Source organism: Ovis aries, chromosome 2 (genome assembly GCF_016772045.2).
Source record: "Ovis aries strain OAR_USU_Benz2616 breed Rambouillet chromosome 2, ARS-UI_Ramb_v3.0, whole genome shotgun sequence".
Lineage (NCBI taxonomy): Eukaryota > Metazoa > Chordata > Mammalia > Artiodactyla > Bovidae > Ovis > Ovis aries.
This window is the reverse complement of record NC_056055.1, coordinates 92,565,515-92,583,785: the sequence shown is the minus strand read 5'-3', so window position 1 is coordinate 92,583,785 and position 18,271 is coordinate 92,565,515. Positions and strand designations below refer to the sequence as shown.

At 41.7% G+C, this 18,271-nt stretch overlaps 1 protein-coding gene across 9 annotated transcripts in view; it reads left to right on the top strand.

The window, feature by feature from the left end:
- Positions 1–18,271, top strand: part of ELAVL2 (ELAV like RNA binding protein 2) — a 170,428-nt gene that overhangs the window by 12,941 nt on the left and 139,216 nt on the right. For 4 of the 9 annotated variants that reach the window (XM_042243496.2, XM_042243495.2, XM_012127278.5 and 1 more), the window contains exon 1: positions 12,777–13,313. The exons of 4 other annotated variants lie outside the window; for them this stretch is intronic. The gene's annotated coding sequence lies outside the window, so the exon portion shown is untranslated. Of the gene's footprint in view, positions 1–12,776; positions 13,314–17,324; positions 17,547–18,271 lie in introns of those variants that run through there. One more of the 9 variants, XM_060411011.1, reaches the window with a different exon arrangement.

Below are 18,271 nucleotides of genomic sequence, written 5' to 3'. Positions count from 1 at the left end.
AATGGTACCTGTCAGGAAGCCAGTTATTGTGCAATCTCATTATAATTCTTTACTGTATTACAGTTTTAATTTATTTATTTGCCATAGAAATATAAGGGCTTTCCTAGTTCGAAATAAAGGTTCATTTTATGAGATTCTTCAGCAATTGCAAGAAAGGATAGAATAGGGAAAAAGAAATGTTTAATTAAATGAAAGAACATTCCTTGGTCATAGGCAGTGAATGAAGAAAACAGTTGTTCCTGTGTGCAATTCATACTGGGTGATTCTAATTGGACCAGATAGTTATATCTGATACTGTATTATCCTTAGAAACTGGTAGAGCAATTTCTGAGATTTTTTTTCATTTTGTTCTATTATCTTTATTTTTTATACACATTAAATCTTAAGATTTGTCTTTTATAAATTATTTTGTTTAAACTATAAAGCTCCAGAGCTGTTAATGTATCCTTCTCTAAATCTAAATTGTCTTTTAAGAGGTCACCAGTCCTCACGACCCCGTATCGTACAAGGCTAAAACTTGACTGGCGCTGTAGAGACTTTTTTCCTTCTCAAAACTCAAAACTACCTGTTTTTCTGATATGTGAAAAAAAAAGCTCAGAATTTTTACAAGCTCAATAATGCAGAAAATGTTAAGAAAAACTAGAAGTCCAAAAAAACAAACCAGAAGTGCAACCCCTATTACCACTAAATAGGCACTGTTTAATATTCTAGTGACCATCCTTTACATGATATTTAATACTTTCAACAATATTTCATGAAAATCTTTGTATATCATCAGTCACCAATATATACTATCCTTGTAAATTATTAACTGTTTCCTCTATGGTTATGGAGTAAACATCTGAACATTAAAATTTACAAAAGCTAAATAATTTTTTTTTTTGGCCTTGTCTTGTGGCTTGTGGGATATTAATTCCCCAACCAGGGATCAAACTTGCAACCTTGACAGTGAAAACATGCATCCCTAACCACTGGACTGCCAGGGAATTCCCTGAAAAAGCTAAATAATTAAGATTTCTTCAACCCCCCTGAAATTGCCAGTGATTAGGACCTCCTAGTAAATATTATGTAATATTTCTCAAAATTTTATTGCATTTGATCTGAATTGTAGAAGCAAATCATCCAGTTATCACTTTTATCTCTTTTTCATTTGTCAGCAATAGGTAGCACGGCAAGATAGGAGTATAATTATTTTCATAATAAAAAGTAGAGTTTTGTTTGTGTGGTAACTGTAATATCTATTTTCCTTATGCCTTTGTTTTCTTGCAAGTATTAAGTTCTGCTTTGTTTCTTTAGAATTACTGAATTTTATATCTGAAAAGTACCTTACAGGTCATCTACTAAATAGTGGTTTAGGACTTGGACCATTCAAATGGTCTACTGAAGGTCAAATCCCAGCTCTGTCAACTTCTAGTTGTGTGATCTTGAGCAAATTACTTAACTTCCTCAGTTACCTCATCTTTAAAATGATAGGATTATTGTGAGGGTTAAATGATTTAATGCACATAAAGCATCAGAAACTTTCCAGGTGTGTAGTGGTTGCAGAGGACACAAGAGATGGGGGTTTGATCCTTGGGTCAGGAAGATCCCCTGGAGTAGGGAGTGGCAACCTCCTTCCTTCAGAAGGAGAGTGAAGAAGCTTTTTGTCTAAAACTCCAAGGACTCCCTGGAATGAGGTGGCAAGGTCGAGGGACAGAAATGTGGAGAAGACTGATATATATAAAAGAAGGATTTGCACTGATAATAATGAAAATGTTTCAATGGCCAAAATATTTATAGCAGATGTTAGGGAAGTGATAGCGTTCTAAACAAATAATACATTTGAGCCAAAAAAAGCCCAAGAAAGCTATGAGGAAGAGAAATCAGTAATCAGAGCCAATCGTGTGGGAGCCTAATTAGCTGTGAAAGTGAAAGTGAAGTCACTCAGTCGCAAGCAACTCTATATAGAGCTTCCCTGGTGGCTCAGAGGGTAAAGCATCTGCCTCCAATGCGGGAGACCTGGGTTCGATCCCTGGGTCGGGAAGATTCCCCTGGAGAAGGAAATGGCAACCCACTCCAGTATTCTTGCCTGGAGAATCCCATGGACGGAGAAGCCTGATGGGCTACAGTCCAGAGGGTCCCAAAGAGTGGGACACGACTCAGTGACTTAACTTTCTATATATATATATATATATATATATATATATACCTTGTATCCAGTAGTTTTATGTCAGTATTCCACTCTGCTGGCTATCTATGGTGTGAGGCCACAAAACCTAACCAACCTGGTAATTCTGTTGCTCTGCAGCCCACTTCCTTCATGACAGTTAGCCTAGTCTCCTCACTTCTCAATCTCATTTGCTCTGAACATACACAAACACACTGAACAAACATACTCACACACACACAAACATGCCCCTGCAATAAAGTAGATTTATATAAAGTTCTTTTAAAACTAAAGAGTAAAACACCATAATGCATTTCATGTTTTCCTCTTTTATAAAAACCTTGTAAAGGGGCTCAAATTTTTCTGCATCCTTTTGATATGACTAATATAGAGATGCACCTCTATTTTAGTAATAATTACATCTAGGAAATACTAGTATTCTGCAAGACAGTGCTCTTTGAGTTAAATAATAAGCCCTGACAAAAAAGAGACTTTTTTATTGTTTGCACAAGAAATCAAGAAATATCAGCAAGAAAAAAAAAGAAATTTCACAGTAAATTATGTCAAAATAATTCAAGGAAATGTCTGTTTGTTACTCAGACAACTTAAGCAGTCTGAAACACCATTCATTTATATTATATCTTCCAACTCATGTTTACAAAAACTGACATTTCAAACAACCTATTCTCTAATTTGTCATCCTGGAATGACAGTGACCGAAGACATGAAACGTTATTCCTATTACAACAGTACTTTCAGTCTTTAAGATGCATATACCTGCGCTCAATCAGAGAAACAGCTTTTCCATTTAGTCACATCAACATGAAGGGTTAAAAGGGGTTGGTGTGAAATGGCAGTGAAGAGTAGCTCTGGCTATTCTGTGTGTGTGTGTGTGTGCTTTTGTTTACTCTTGGTGGTAATGATACTTTCTGGTAGAAGTCTGGCAGTCACATGGTTGGACTTGATTTTGAGGGGGTCAGTCCTATCAAATTATAAGATATATTTAGGCTATAGAGAGATGCCTATTGAAGTTTAAAGAACAGTAAGTTTGTTTTTCCATTGTAACCTATGAACTTAGACATCCAAAAGTCAAAGTGTCATTCTTTTATCAGGCCGCAAAGGTTGGTTTCCTTCTGTTCTGCTTACTCACTGAAAGTCCGCATCTGTAGCTACATCTGTGTTAATCCATGGCAAAGTAAGCCCAGGAGGGAACTGCACAACCATAAACCATACGCAAGGTTTAGTATTCTTTTGACATCCTATATTTTACAATGTCAAGTGGACATTATGGCTCCATTTTGTTTCATTCAAAACAAACTATTGTAAAAAGCATAGTCTCCTCTGCCCTTTATAGAGTCTACCTCTGTGTTCCTTTGGATATTTATTTTAATAGATTTTTCAAGCACAGACAATGTAAGAAATACAAAACTAGAGCAGAAAGTACTGTTCACCTATGTAAATGGAATAAATATAATAGCCTATAAAAATATATGTGGAGAGAGGGAATGATCCTGGGGAGAGGCAAGTGATAAAGAGGTGGAAACTGATTTCTTTCAAGGTCATAAATGACAGGTAACTTCTAAAAATCTTGCTGTAAAGGTAACAAGAATGGTAAATAAGAATGGATAATGTATGTTTATATGTATTGTGTTAGCCGCTCAGCCTGACTCTTTGCGACCGCATGGAGTATAGCTCGTCAGGCTCCTCTGTTCATGGGATTCTCCAGGCAAGAACACCAGAGTGAGTTGCCATTCCCTTCGCCAGGGGATCTTCCTGACCCAGGGATCGAACCCAGGTCTCCCACAGTGCAGGCAGATTCTTTACCATCTGAGCCACCAGGGAAGCATATATATAAGATATATATATGTATATTAGACATATGTACACATACATATGTATATTATATATATATTATACACTTACATATGTACATATACATATGTATATGGTACATATATATATAATATACTTGAATAATAAAATTTCTCAGCACAAAGTGAAAATATTTTCATTTGATTAGACTGTGATAGTATATATTTGACTCCTCCTGATTTCTGAGTATTTAACTGAATTATAACCTATACTTAATGCCAAACACTAACACTGATAGCCTAACTAAAGGAACAATGGTTGCAATTAATGCCAGAGTAACGCATTGTGGAAAGAGTGGTATTCAGGAAACCTATTCTATATTCCTATTAATCTTAGAAATGTTACCTAAATTCCTCATGCCTCTGTTATGCCCTTGAAAATGAGAAATAATTTATATCCTTCCTTACCTCCTGAGTTACAATGATAAATATGTAAAAGTACATTGAGCTTTTTGTGATAAAAGTTACTATAAAAATCTAAGGTGTTTTTATTATTATATCAATCAATGGGATCTCAGACTAAGTTCCTTTTTGAAGACCCACAACCTTTTTACAGATGAATCATGAAATTGTATTGGGAAATATATTGAAGCTACCTCACATGGGAGACAGACGATTTTATGCCTTTTGAAGCCTTTTAAACTTGGTTACAATTAGAAATGTAAGAAGCTATTTATCATAAGATATAGCAGAAAATTAATGAGAGCAAATGAAAATGTTTAAGAGACAGTATATAAACACAGGAATTCTAATTCTGGCTTCATCAAATAAATGTGCCAAGTCACCATTTTGTTCCATAATTGTAGTTAGCTTGTATGGACTACTTCCTCCATGCCAGGAAGTCTGAGTACTTCACACTTAGGGCTTCATTTAACCTTACAGTGATCCTAAATTAAACAATATCATTACCATTTTATAGATCAGAAAATCAAGGCTTAAATGAGATAAAATAACTTATCCAAGACCCCATACTAGTGGAGTCAGGTTCAGATCCAGATGTAGCTTAAGTGAAAACCCAAGCTCTTAAAATTTTCAAAACTGTAGCTCCTAATAAAGCAACATATCAGTTTCTATTTAAAGGACTAATTTTTAGATGAACCATACTATTAAAAAACTTATAAGAGATATTATATAAATATAGGCACTCAAAAGATGCTTAAAGCAAACTGAAATGGATCTTTTGTCGAAGATTCAGGAATAGTTAGAAATAGGAAATGATTATGTACCACTCATCTGACCCTCACCTGGAGATAAATGTTATATCTGGAAAGATACAATTAGTTGTCTGGTTTTTTAAATAATAAAATTAGAATCAGTTTTAAATAAAAATATTTTAACTTTTATATATTTCCAAAGCTTCCAATATTTTGCCTTTATACATCATAGAGAGACTGTTTACCTTAAAAATCTGTGATCTTATTTCCCACAGAGAAGAATTAACATGGGGAATCATTTAAAAAATAAATTTTGCACTTAAAAATTTTAAATTATTTTTTATCATTCATAATGTATTTCTATGCTTTTGTGACCAAAATTAGACAGGAGTGGTCTTTATAATAATTTCATGCTAAAACACTTTTCTGTTCAACAGTGAAATTTTTCTTTTTAAAATTACCTTTTCATTTTGAAATGTTACAATAATTTATATTTATAAAATATATTTGTCTCACATTTCAAACTTATAATGCATCTTTTAAACCTTCTGTAAAGTATCATCTTTAAAAAGTCCTACTTGTAGTGACAAAGAATAGGTTAAACAGTTCTTTGTATGCATATTTTCAATTTACTTAAGGAAAATAAAAATAAAACCCATAGCTTAAGAGACTCATTAAAGCTGGCAATTCAAATTTGTTTGACTATTTGTAACACGCAGGGAAATGTCTCATTATCAGAAGATAATATAATATTGCCTAAAACTCTGGAATTCATTAAAAATATTTCTTAAAATGTGTATATAACTGTCATTATTTAAACTAATACCATAACATTATGGAAAGTGGTATTATGGAAGGGAGAAATTGCTTAACATAAACTTAGATTTCTCTCTCATGAAACAACCCTTGCAGCACTCATTCATTTGTGTACTTGAGTATTTTTAGTACCTCTTGGTGTTACAAGGCATGAAGGATTTTTGCAAAAAATGTTCAACAGAAACATGTTTGAGATTCCATGACTTATATTTATTTGCCTACTTCCCTATGAGTGATCAAATGGCAATTTCAAAGTTTAAAAGAATTGTTTTTTAATATATCTAAGTAGTTCAATAATTGGAGTCATACACTAGCATCTTAAATTTGTTCTCATCATTTTTCTTGACAAATTTATTTTCAATTCTTTCTCACCCCACTGTGATTTATGCAGCCTTTATATTGTCAATTAAATGCACTCTGACATTGATCAAAGTTTTGGGGTTAAACAAAGTAAAAACTGATTGATTTTCTAAAACTGTGTTAACTATGTCTTATCAGCTTAAGGTATCTTTTTAGAAAGGTTGCTAAAACTTAAAATATAAATGCTGCCTGGAAAATGCACTTTGTCGTCTCATACTTGCACACTCTCAAAAAAGCACACCAGTGAATTTGCAAACTATTCAACAAAATAGAGAACAAGATACAGTGCAGAGTCATCAGGGAGTCAAGACAACAAGGTCACTGGCTATATTCTGGTTCTTTTACATTTGAAACTTTTTGGCCAAACATTTATTTAAATAATGCATAGAATTTCATGTCCCATATCCATAAAAGCAGAAGTGTGTAGATGTAAAGTGTGCTGAGAGAATCAGGTGATGTCAAAAATACATATGTGGAATTTCTTGAGTTTCCCGGAAATAACCCATAGTGATTATCTGGGTAAAGGGGGTGGGGTGGATGAAAAAGAACTCTTATTCTTGTAAGCAGCTAAAGCAGATTCGTTTCTGTGGTTGACGACTTCTTTGGCTGTTCTAAAAGCCACCCTGGAATCTCTCCTGTGGCCCCATCAGTTCAACAAAAAGGTCAGGTTTACCTCCGTTTATGGTACGTACACTCCTCTGTATCTGGTTAATCTACTTTTCTTACAACAAAAGGAAAATTTTAGAGCCCATTTGGAATCTGTTTCTAAAACTGGAGTCAGAGAGCTTCCTCTGTCCTATATTCTGAAAAAGAAGAAATTCTGTTTTTTTAATCTGATTGGTTTAAATTGGCCCTTAAATCTCTTTACACAACTAAACTTCACACAACTTTATTTTGTTCTAATTGTTTCTACATCGTAACTATGACTAGGAATCATGACTAAGATGTTGTGTCCCTTTGCAACTTTTTCTTACAGCTTCCTCTCCCCAAATAATTTTTAAAACCGGTGGACTTCTCTCACCGCTCCCCTCCCCCCATTAAAAAAATAGATCCCGTTCCGGGCGCCCCCTCTCTGCCTGCCGAAAGCATTTTAATGACAGTTTACTTTAGCGGTCTATCAGCCGACTGCTGCCTCTGCCACCTGAATTTCAATTTCTTAATTTACAGCCCAGATAAAACAGAATGGAGCAGGATCTGGACTGCTCTCTACATTGGGTTGGCCTTATCAAGCGTGAAGTTTGGCGCATTGCAAACGTATTCAAGTGATTATCTGTTGAGGACCTCTCGAGCCATCTCCATCTCTGCAGCGGGCTGATAAGACAGCTGTTTCTCTCGCCGCTGTCTCCCCGGGCCTCAGTCTTCTTCTGATACAAACTCTGCCTTTGTCACCGGGCTCCGGTGCGGTCACTTGCTCTATGGGGCAAGGGTTTGATCTGAACACACGTGGGGGAAAAGTGGGAGTGTGTGAGACAGCAGAGGAGAGAGGAAATAGGAGGGGGAGAGCAAGGAGAGAGAGTTAGGGCGAGGAGGAAAGAAGGTAAGGGATCGAGGGAGGTGGGGGCAGGGCTGTGTGCCGAGCAGCGTTGATAGCTCTGATTGACTGGTTGCTCAGCCCGGCTTTATTATTTCAAATTAGACGTGCATCGCACACAAGTGGAAACATAAATCTTGAATGTAAGAAAGAGTCTCCGAGCCTCGGAAGCAGAAAAACCGCTTCTTCCCAGGTCCCGGCAAAGGGACCGGCGACAAGACTGATTGTCACCAGCTGAGACAGATGGTTTCCTTTAACTTTGCAAACTGCTATTTTTAATTACTTGTATTAATTTTGCATGAGATGTATCGACTCTAGGAGGAAGCTTAGAGAAGGCTGTTAGCACCTCTGGAAGAAATGGACACGAAGCTCTGATTTGCCCTTTCTCACCTCCCGTTTTTCTTACTTCACCCTCCCTGGTTGCCTAGATCACCCTTTGCATGCTCAGGAAAGACGTGAGTTTATCTTGCTAAAAGTTGGTCCCGAGTAAAATAGAGGAGGGAAAGAAATCTGAGGGCATTTGTAGGAGCGTTTACATAAATGATCGTTGATCCGAAGCTGCAAATAAATTTTCTGAGACACTCTGGGGCACATGAAACAGATTTTAGCCTGAATATCCGCTGGCAAATGATCTAAAGGAGAATGAACCTCATACAAATTTTGCCGAGGGAAAAAAAAAAGCGATGGTGATGGGGAGGAAGAAAAATATAGGCTGATCTTAAAATTTTACCGAGACACTACGTTACGTTTAAGTTAAAAAATTATACAATTCATGTGTCTTTAAATGTAAACAGTAACCTCAGAATTTAGGGTCAATTCTTGCTGAGGTGTTCCCTTTACAGCCTTTTCCATTAAACAGGAGTTTAAAGACAAAATTAAAGAGAAAGTAAAGGATGTCTGTGATCCTGCTCACTGCCATCTCTGGCACAGTCCCTAATGGAAAGTGTTTGCAATGTAAAGGGTTCCTTGCAAAATAGTCTCTGAGGTCACTCACCTTCTGATAGAAGGCTTTGCCCCTTTGCCAGGCGATGGAGGGAGTTGGGGGAAGAATTGGGGGAGGGGAGAGTAGACGTTTTTGTTGCGATTCCTCTGGGAATTTCGAGGATTGAAAACTCTGGAGTAAATTTAGTAGACTTTTTGATGGCTACCTGGATTTGCATTATTTTGTATGAACACAATGATGACTGGCAGGCTCACTAGGGGAAGAAGTGTCTGAAAGGAGGAGAGTGGAGTGTGCACAGCCAGTTCGGGGCACTTAACCTTCCTGGCGGTTTGTCACTATGGCCGAGTCCTAGCAAAAGCAAGCCTATTCAAAATAAACGTGTTTCTATGGATAGGAGAGACTCTTCCTTAAAGTCTGTAGACATGAAATTTCCCCCTAAATTGCAGTTTCCGTGTCTCACTGGGAGGGACAGAAAACTCTATTAAGCTTTGCAAACCTGTAGTCAGGCTGGCTCGGCTTGTCTCTGTCCATGGTGCTAATTCCCGCCTCATTCTTTTGCCCCGCTGCCATGTTCTAAATTCAAGTAGCATCAGTTTTCTCGACAACTCTCCGCCCCCCCACCCCACCCCCCGCCCTGTTTTCTAAACCGTGGAAGTAAAGTTGACATACTTCTTTAGGAAGGATGAATAAAATAGTAATCATCAAGCTATATATTTCTCACGCAGGCAGTAAACTGTCACAGTTTCAACATTATGAACCACAGACATTCGCCTCCTTCATCCCAAACAGCCCAACAAATTAACACAGACAAATATTTTCACTTATCTGACAGGATATGATGTTTGACATCACCTTAAGCCAAACATTGTAAACTCATTTAAATAGCTTAACTGCTTTATTTACTTAAAAAATGTTACAATTGTAATTTACAGTCACCTTTATCATAAAATCTTGAAAGTTTTAGAGGATACTAAAATAGAGGATAGTATTTCTCCCCAGATCTAGTGTAAGGGGGTTACTTATCATTAAAAATTGCCATAATAGCTTATGAATATTCCTGTGAATGACTGTCCCTCTATAAAGATATTTTTGTAAAAGAATCAATTGAATTCATTATTTTTTCCTGCTTTGAGAACCATTCATTTTGCAGCTTTCTCTATGTCAAACTTTTTCTCCAAGCTCTGGTGACTCCCCATACCTTTCCTTTTCTGCTGTAGTTTAAAATAATATCAAGTACTTTGAAGATATATCAGAGCTAACAAGACAGTCATAATTCAAATGCTTTTCTAATGCAAGACCAGATGCTCTGGATAATTCTTTACCCAACTATGAATGAAGAGGGATTGATTATAGGTGCTTAATGTACAATGTGATGTTTACACATGGTCTTTATTAATTGTAAGGTAGAGTATATTAATATTTCAGTCTATAACTATGAATTTCAAAGTGAAATCTATATCCAGATATCATTTGTTTTAAAGTGATTGTATTTCATTTTATTTTTAAAAGTTGGAAAAGTACAAGTTACTTATACTATCCATTTAAAAGTTTTTAAATTAAAAAACATTTGTTTTATTGAGGAAGTAAGCTAGTATTTTAAGATATTTTCAATTTCTTACATAATTAACTCCATGTTACAGAGAAAGAAACATGTTGAAAATGACATTTTGAAAAATATTTGTTCCTCTGAAAAAAACTGAAAAAAACATATATACTGAATGAGTAGAATTTAGCATTTTGTGTTTGAATGGACAAGTTTACCATTTTTCAGGTAATTTCTTTAATGACATAACACACATGCTGGATTTTCATCACTCCATACCACACCCAGCTTTCCGTATCCACCCTCCCCCAAATCTTGGAAAAATATACTACTGTTATCTACAAAATATTTCTTGTGGATACAAACATCACAAAATAAAACAAAGTATTAGTTTCCACGGTTAGACAAAACTTATGTAATTATAAGTTAATGGTAAAGATTTTCTTCAAATTGCTGAAAATATTACATGATCAAATGCAACTCATTCAATATTAAGAGCATATTAACAAGGAGAAAAGACAATTTACTTCATTGGTAATTCTGACTAAACAGTATTATACTTTTACCCAACTGGCATTTATTATTTTATTTTTTGTACAGATCTAGGGGGGAAGGGAACATTCAAAGGAAGATGACAACAAATGGAATCTTTCAGCTGTTTATTCATACATTGATTATTGTGGAATGAGGTGGAGACTTTCTGTTTTTTTCCCTTGATTTGTTGTTCCCTCCACCCCTTGACTCACTCTCTTTCTTCAAACAGCTTTGCTTTCTTCTTCCCCTGAGTTCCATGCAGGTCTAGAGAAGAGTCTTAAGTGAAATTATGACCCCAGGCCTTGTTGTTATGTAAAATGTGTGGGGGTGGGATTACAGCATGATAATTATAAATGGTAGTTATACAGATTCAGGCCTTGTTTCCCAACTCCCAGTTATTTTTATCCAAGGATCTCAGACATATTATATGGGCTATATGGGAAATAAACAGGTCTTCTGTTTTTTGTCAGTAAGCATTTATCAGCACTCAAGGACACTTTCAAGGAACTATGATTTACTTCAACCCTGACTTTATAGTCATTTTGCCTTGTGACTATCTGTCCCTTTTCCTTCCATCCCACTCCGCCCTCCTGCCGTCTCTAAATTACCTGTGCTTCCTCTTTCCAGCATTCTCAAAGATAGTGGATAGTAATAAACAAGTAACGGAATTTCTTTTGGAAGGGAATGAGCTTCTAGAGAAGATATTACATTGTGTAAAAATTGTAAGTACTGTGTAGGAAGCTGGTGCTATTTTTCAACATTAAAAGAAGAAATTCAAGCTGGAGAAGAACCTAGGTCAAGTGGATATTGTTTCTACTTATACATCAAGTCGATCCTGAGGACTACAGTTTCACTTGGAGGATGAAATAAATACCATGCATAAAACTCAGTTTCAGCTTCCTGAATGTTATTAATATATGGAGTTTAATAAAGTAGTCTTCATCTATAAAGCAGAAGGGTTGACAGCACTTGGTCTTCTGGTTAAACTTTCTAAATCCAGATAAAGGCTCGACTGTCTTTACTGTCAGCAATACATGTGTGGTCCAAGAACTGTACCGCCAGCAAATGCAGAGGAGTGGCTTGTTCTAATTTTATATACAGCTGCTCTTTTTGAGAGTCATCATACACCTCAAAGTGAAGGACCTTAGCTCAACTCAGTACCTCTTTCCCTGGACAGGATGTTTATCCTGCACTTTTCTATTGTAATATGAAGTGATAGGTAATTCAAACCGTGCAGCTTATTTGAAAGCATTTCTGACTTCATTCTTTTCCTAAAAAGCAGCTTTTAAAAACCCAAAACAAACAGCAGCAATATGCATATATTCAACTAGAGAAACACATAAAATTGCCTACTATCTAATATAGCATACTGGAACACAAATAGAAAATGGCATGCGCGCAAGTAATGGATGTACATTCATCCCTTTCACTGAGATCAAAGACAGGGAGCTCTCAATGACTCATACATACCGGACAGAGTTTTAATGTTATAAAGAAATGTGCCACAGATGCGGCAGTGATGGCAAAGGAAATGGGTCTTTCCGAAGCAGAAAGATTTAAGAAGAAAGGAGGTCGTGCCATATCGCAAACTCTGATAGTACAGTTCCAACCCTCCCACGTTGCTCTCTCCCCATCTCTTTTTGCTTCTTGCATTTCCCTTCGCCGCCAGTGTTAAGTGTGTACCTCTCCGCACAACTTACCTTGAAACGGGACTCCATTGAGCTCTCGAGAGTGACACAAGCACCTAGCCAATCATATCGCGCGGCCTCGCTTGGGCGGACTCAATAGAACCGTCTAGGCCAATCAGGATCCTAGGGAGATAAGCAAGTTGCGTTGTGAAGCGACCTAGCGTATACTTCCGCGCGTGCTGCTTGGGATAGGAGCCTGGCAGAGCAGCTGCACACACGGCAGTGCGGAGGCAGAGAAGGGGTTGGTGATACCGTGCTATAAATCTGTGGTCCAGTCCACCTCCCTTTTAAGACGTCCTCCCTCCTTATTTCTGTTCTCAGTTAGAGATGCAGCAGCTTACTCCTGTAGCGACCTACTAAAAAGCAACAAGGAGAAAGACATCGTCTTTTTGAAAAAACGTTCTTTCGTCTCTTTCTTTGTTCCTTCGTTTGTTTTTCTTGCCCCTTTTTGTTTAGTTGAAAGGCAATAGGAGGGTAGTCTCTCCGTCTTTTTAAACTCTCTTTTTTAAGTTTCCCCTCCCCTTTCATATTTTTTTTTCGCCATTTCTTTTAGCGTTGGACTTTGGGGTCGAAAGCATTTCTTTTTATTTGCTTCTTTTAAGCCGAGCACAGTTTAGGTTTCGTGCTGTCTTAAGAGAACTATCCAGCAGCTTCTTGCTCATCCTTATTGGGAGAACTGCACCGTTACTTTAAAAACACACATACACAAAAACCTTAAGGGAGAAAGGTAAGTTTCGGTTTGGTTTCTTTAATCATTAGTTGCAGCGATGCGCTGGCAAACCCAGAAAACCTGTAAGTGAGCGGAATACAGAATAAGAAGTTAATTGCACATGTTTGTCTCATTTCAAAGCTACTGCTCTGCTTTTTAATTCTAGAGAGCTAGACTAAAAGACAGTGGACGCATGCTTGACGTATTGAATATTCGCAAATGTCAGTGGCAAAAACTTAAGTGGTAAATGTGGCCAGTGTAGAACAGGGGTATAGTGGGAGTCTAGATGTTGAGTGAGCTTCGGGATTGAGGTTGGAAGTTCATTTTTTGGGAAGAGAGGGATAACTTGGGTTTGAGGGGGTGATGCATGCCTCTACTTTGGCGAAGCAACCGAAGGACCGTAGAGGCTTTAGAACCATTAAGGGGAATCAGAAGCCTGGACTTGCAGATTAGACCAGCGAAAACCCCATACTTAATTGCATTAACCAGATAACATGTGCTGGAGAGATAGGATTGCCAGATGGAATTTAGATGCTGCACCAGGCAGCGAGTTGTAGTTGACTGAAAAAAAGTACATGCCGCCCGAGGGCTGGGGCTGGGGCTGGGCTCGGGTGGGTAGAAGCTGTCAAAACTCATCATTGCGAGGTATGCGGACTCTAAATCACAGTCGCCAATTATCGTGCTTCTGTTTTAAAAGAAGATAGCCAATTTAGGGCCGAATTCTTAAGCCTGTACCGGATATGAGATTCCCTTTGTTCAGAAAAGCGTAAATAAGATCCTTAGAGCTGTGTCTGTGGAGGGGCGGCTGCTTGAAGCCGAACTGTGCTGGGCGCTGGGAAGTGGATTCCAAGCCCTGTCCTTGGTCCTACGCGGCTGACTTCGCCTTCTGGGCAACGGGGACCCCCTTAGCAGCCGACAAGGCTCCACACAGCCACCTCAGTAGCCAACTCGGTTACAGAGCCCTCACTCACCCCCTTCCTTGCTGCGCCCCCCCCCCCCGCCCCGTTTTCTCGAATAGCTATTGTTAAACTGACGCCTGAAGAAAGATGGTTGGGAATGAGACGCTGGGCAGACTCTTGCTTCATTTTAACTTTTGTGGTTTGTCAGGCTTTAGGAGAAACCAGCTGGCTTTCTACTGCGAAAAAGAGAACCGAGGGTAGAGGTGGGAAAGGGGGAGGATGTTCGCGCTGGAAGGGTGATCTTGGGGCGAGGAGGGTGGAGGGAGTGGTGGTGGCGCTGGCTTTGCCTAAGAGAAGTTTAAATTATTGGCACGAGGGGGTGTGGGTGAGTATGTGTGCGTGAGAGCGCCCGTGTGGTGCTTTAGAGGGAGAGGATGGGGAAAACATACAACGCCGGCTGGGGTTAATTTCTCTTTGCTCTCCTCCCCACCCACCTGGTTCGAAAAGCCAGCGCTCGGCCGGCCTCCTCTGGACTCCACTCTGCCATCTCTGGGGCAGTGGGGGTTGGGGATTGCAAGGTGGCAGTGCCTACCACGGGATCTCAGCGGCGAACAGGACTTCGTGTGGCCATTGTTGCTTAATTTATGCCCAGCACGTTGCCACATACCCACCTATTTCACGTTTGTAAAGAATTAATATGAAAGCTATACAACTGTGTGAAATTGGAGGTTGGATACATTCCCCGTTTTCCATTTTCAAGCATAGGCTAGCGAAACTGATGTCGAGGCTGGGTGTTTTCCCTCGTAATTACCAACTGCAGATCTGGCTTTATTGTGGCCCGAATGAGAGAATAGTCAACCATTTAGAATTTACTCTTAATACCGCTGGGCTAGGATGGATGTCCCTGTACTTTCTCAACGAACAGGTTCTTTTCCCGCTCCTACTCATGTACAAACACTCCTGTTGGTTAAGATTCTAAACCTTCAGCCTTTCCCTACATTTATTATACCCATCCTCTGGATGTTGAGAGTGCGAGGGAAGTCGAGGCGATTTATTTGTTAGGCCTACAGTGCAATCTATAAAATGTAGTCTTAACATGGAGGGGGGAGGGTAAAGAGTGGACATTAATAACCTAAGAAATTATTTCCCTAACAGGAAATCAGTTCCTAAAAGTCAGGGGAAAAGGTGTGAGTGTTTGGGGAATAGCAGCATAGGAAGTCTGGGGCCCATAAAATTTCCTTGGTAAAATGGCTTCTTAAATGGGACATCTGAAAGATGTATTAGAATCTGAACAAATAAGTCTGAAAAAAGAGAGACAAAATCCCGAGTGTTTAAATATCACTTTTGGGGGGATTAAAAAGTAACTATTTCTCTTAGTTATTGCTTAGTCTGCCCTACACCAGGTACTCCTGGGTTCCCCTTCCTTCTTTTAACCAAGTGATTGGCAAGCTTACTTTATAAAGCTTAACCTATTCTGGAGTTCTCCACGAAAATGCAGTGTTAGCCAAGTAGAAGCGCTTTGGAAGACTTGGGGAACTCTGTTGAGAAAGAGGACTCCCCTAACTTCAAGAAGTCAGTTTCAGGAAGTAGGGTGTCCTAAGGCAGTCTAAGAGTTTTAGGCTTGGATTGGCAAATTTGGTAGGCCCATTTTTGCCTGACGTTTGGAAACAGGCATTCTTAGCAATCCCGCCTGCCTGGGATGGAATATTATAATTGACTGTTTAGAGGGAGGTCAGAGAGACGCAGGCGCTTTGAGCCATTTTGCCAGGAACCCGTACAAAGTCAATTAAGGTCATTTAATTGCAAATCGTAACTGGAGTGACAACAGAAATGCTGATATAGAATCAGTTAGCTCTTTCTGGTGTCCCTCGTCCGGGTCCCCCAAGTTGACGGATGGACTGTCTCCATTTAGATCATGGCTGAGACCCCCGCTTTACTGTGTCTGATTTAACTTCGCCCAAGAGGGCAATTTTGTCTCCCCTACCCTCGTCCTGGGTTAGATGAGTTTTTCCCCTCTTCTCCCCCAGCCCCGCCCGTCGCGTGGGGGCGGGGAGCGCTGGCCGCCCTTAGCGGACCTTGCTGCATCAAACCCGCATCATGCCCTTGAAGCTGTAACCTCGGTCACGTTCTTGCGGCGACTCAGCCGCCCACTGCTCAGTTCCTTTCTCTTACCTCTTGCGATTACAGGTAGGTTTGACAGGTGATATTTTTAAATGTAGTTTTTTAGGGGGAAGGGTTAAAACGGAAGCTTTTGCAAAGGTTAAAAAAAAAAACAAACACGACAGGTGCTCTCGTAATTAAACGGCTGAGCAGGTGTAAAAACGTGCTTCCGCCGCGTGGCTTGGGGTCAGTTTTGACTCCCAGCCTTGGGTTTGAGGACAGGCACAGGTTTTTCCTGAGTAAAGAGATTGAGCTGGGCGTGGGGGCGGGCCAAGGAAATACAGCGATGGGACGCCCCCTCGGTGAAGAGTTAGCCATTTCGGGGCTTCGGTGGGTGGCGTTGGAAGGATGCGGCGAGAGGCAGGCGCTTATATAGTCGAGTGCAGGATTTCCTACTTTTGCGTTTGAAGCAGAGAATAGCACCCCGCACAGGTACTCAGGGCTTATTTGAACATTAGATTCCATCTAGAAAGGCAGAGAAGGGCAGCGCCGGCAAGCCTATAGTTTTTCGCGGAGGGACCGGACCCTTCCGCTGTGAAGTAGGCAAAAAGCGCTTTAGCTTTGCTTGCAAGATATGAGTATATGTATGTATATATACTTGATACACATACTATATCAAAGTACCCCTCGCGCAAATCGCTCTGGTTGCCGGTAGCGTCCGGAGCCTCGGGGTTTGCAAACTTGCACCTGGTATTTGACGCTTCTGGGTGCGCGACGCTTTCCGCGCTGCCCGGGGAACCTGGTCAGGGAGCCTGCTCGGAATCGGAAGCCGGGAGAGAAGGACGGGAGCGGCTGCAGTCAGACGTCTGCTCCCAGGCACCGACCCTCGGGGCGGCAGGGCAGGGCACGCGCCGGCGGCAGCAGCCGCGGCGCCGCGAACTCGCCGCCGGCCCCGCCTCCTGGCGCTCTTCCAAGCAAGCCCCTCCTCCCCGCCCCGCTACAAACGGCGGGACCGCGGCGCCCGGGCGTCACTGAGGCAGCTGCCGGCCGGTTGAGGAGGCCGGTCGCCAGCGCGCGCGGGTGGGGCGTGGGTTCCGCCGGGTTCCAGTCCGCCTTCCCGCCACCGTCAGAACTGGGGACGCCGCCGCCGCCACCACCGCCTCTCCGCGGAGCCCGCCCGGAGCGAATCCTCCGCGGCTGTGTGACGGCCGGCGGCGCGAGCAGTAGTAGCTGCAGCGCCGAGTCGCAGCAGGCAAGTGCAGGGGGGCGTGGGGTGGGGGCGGGCACGCCTCGCCGGGCCGTGAGTCGGTTTCGGACGCCGAGGCTGCGGGCGGTGCGCGCCGCCGCGGCGCTGGGCTGCGGAGTCCGGCCTCGCCTCGGCGGGAGCCCTCGTCCGGGCTCAGGGCGGGAACGCTGGTGGGGGCGGCGGAGGTGGTGCACGGGAAGTTCCTCGAGCTCGGCCCCTGGCGGCGGGAGTCGAGGGAATTGGGCGCCTCCGGAGGTGGCACCGCCCCTCGTGTGGGCACGGGCTGGTTGGGGGCGGCGGGAGCCGAGCGGGACCAGTCGCGCCCGGCAGCGTGCACGGGCGTGGACGTGCCCGGGTACGGCCGCGAGTAGCGCGAGAAGCACTGCGCCGAGACGCAGGTGAGTGTATTGGAGGGAAAGTGGGGGAGGGGGCTTTTCTAGAAAAAGGGCAGGATTCCTGTGGTGGACTGGCACCTCCGCCTCGTGGGAGGTGGCGTGCACTGGCTACCCCAGCCGGGTGATATCAGGTCGTGTGCCCCGTGGTCCGGCGCCCCAGCGCGCGTGGTCCCCGGCGCTCTCGGGGCGTCTCGAGACTTGCCGCGGTCGCGCAGAGTGCGGAGGTTTGGGACCGTGGGCGCCCGGGGCAGAGCGGAGAGGCTCCTCGGGCCGCTCTCCTCCCTGGCGCCGCGTCAGGTGAGGTCGGGGGCAGTCGCGGGAGGTCGCAGCTCGAGG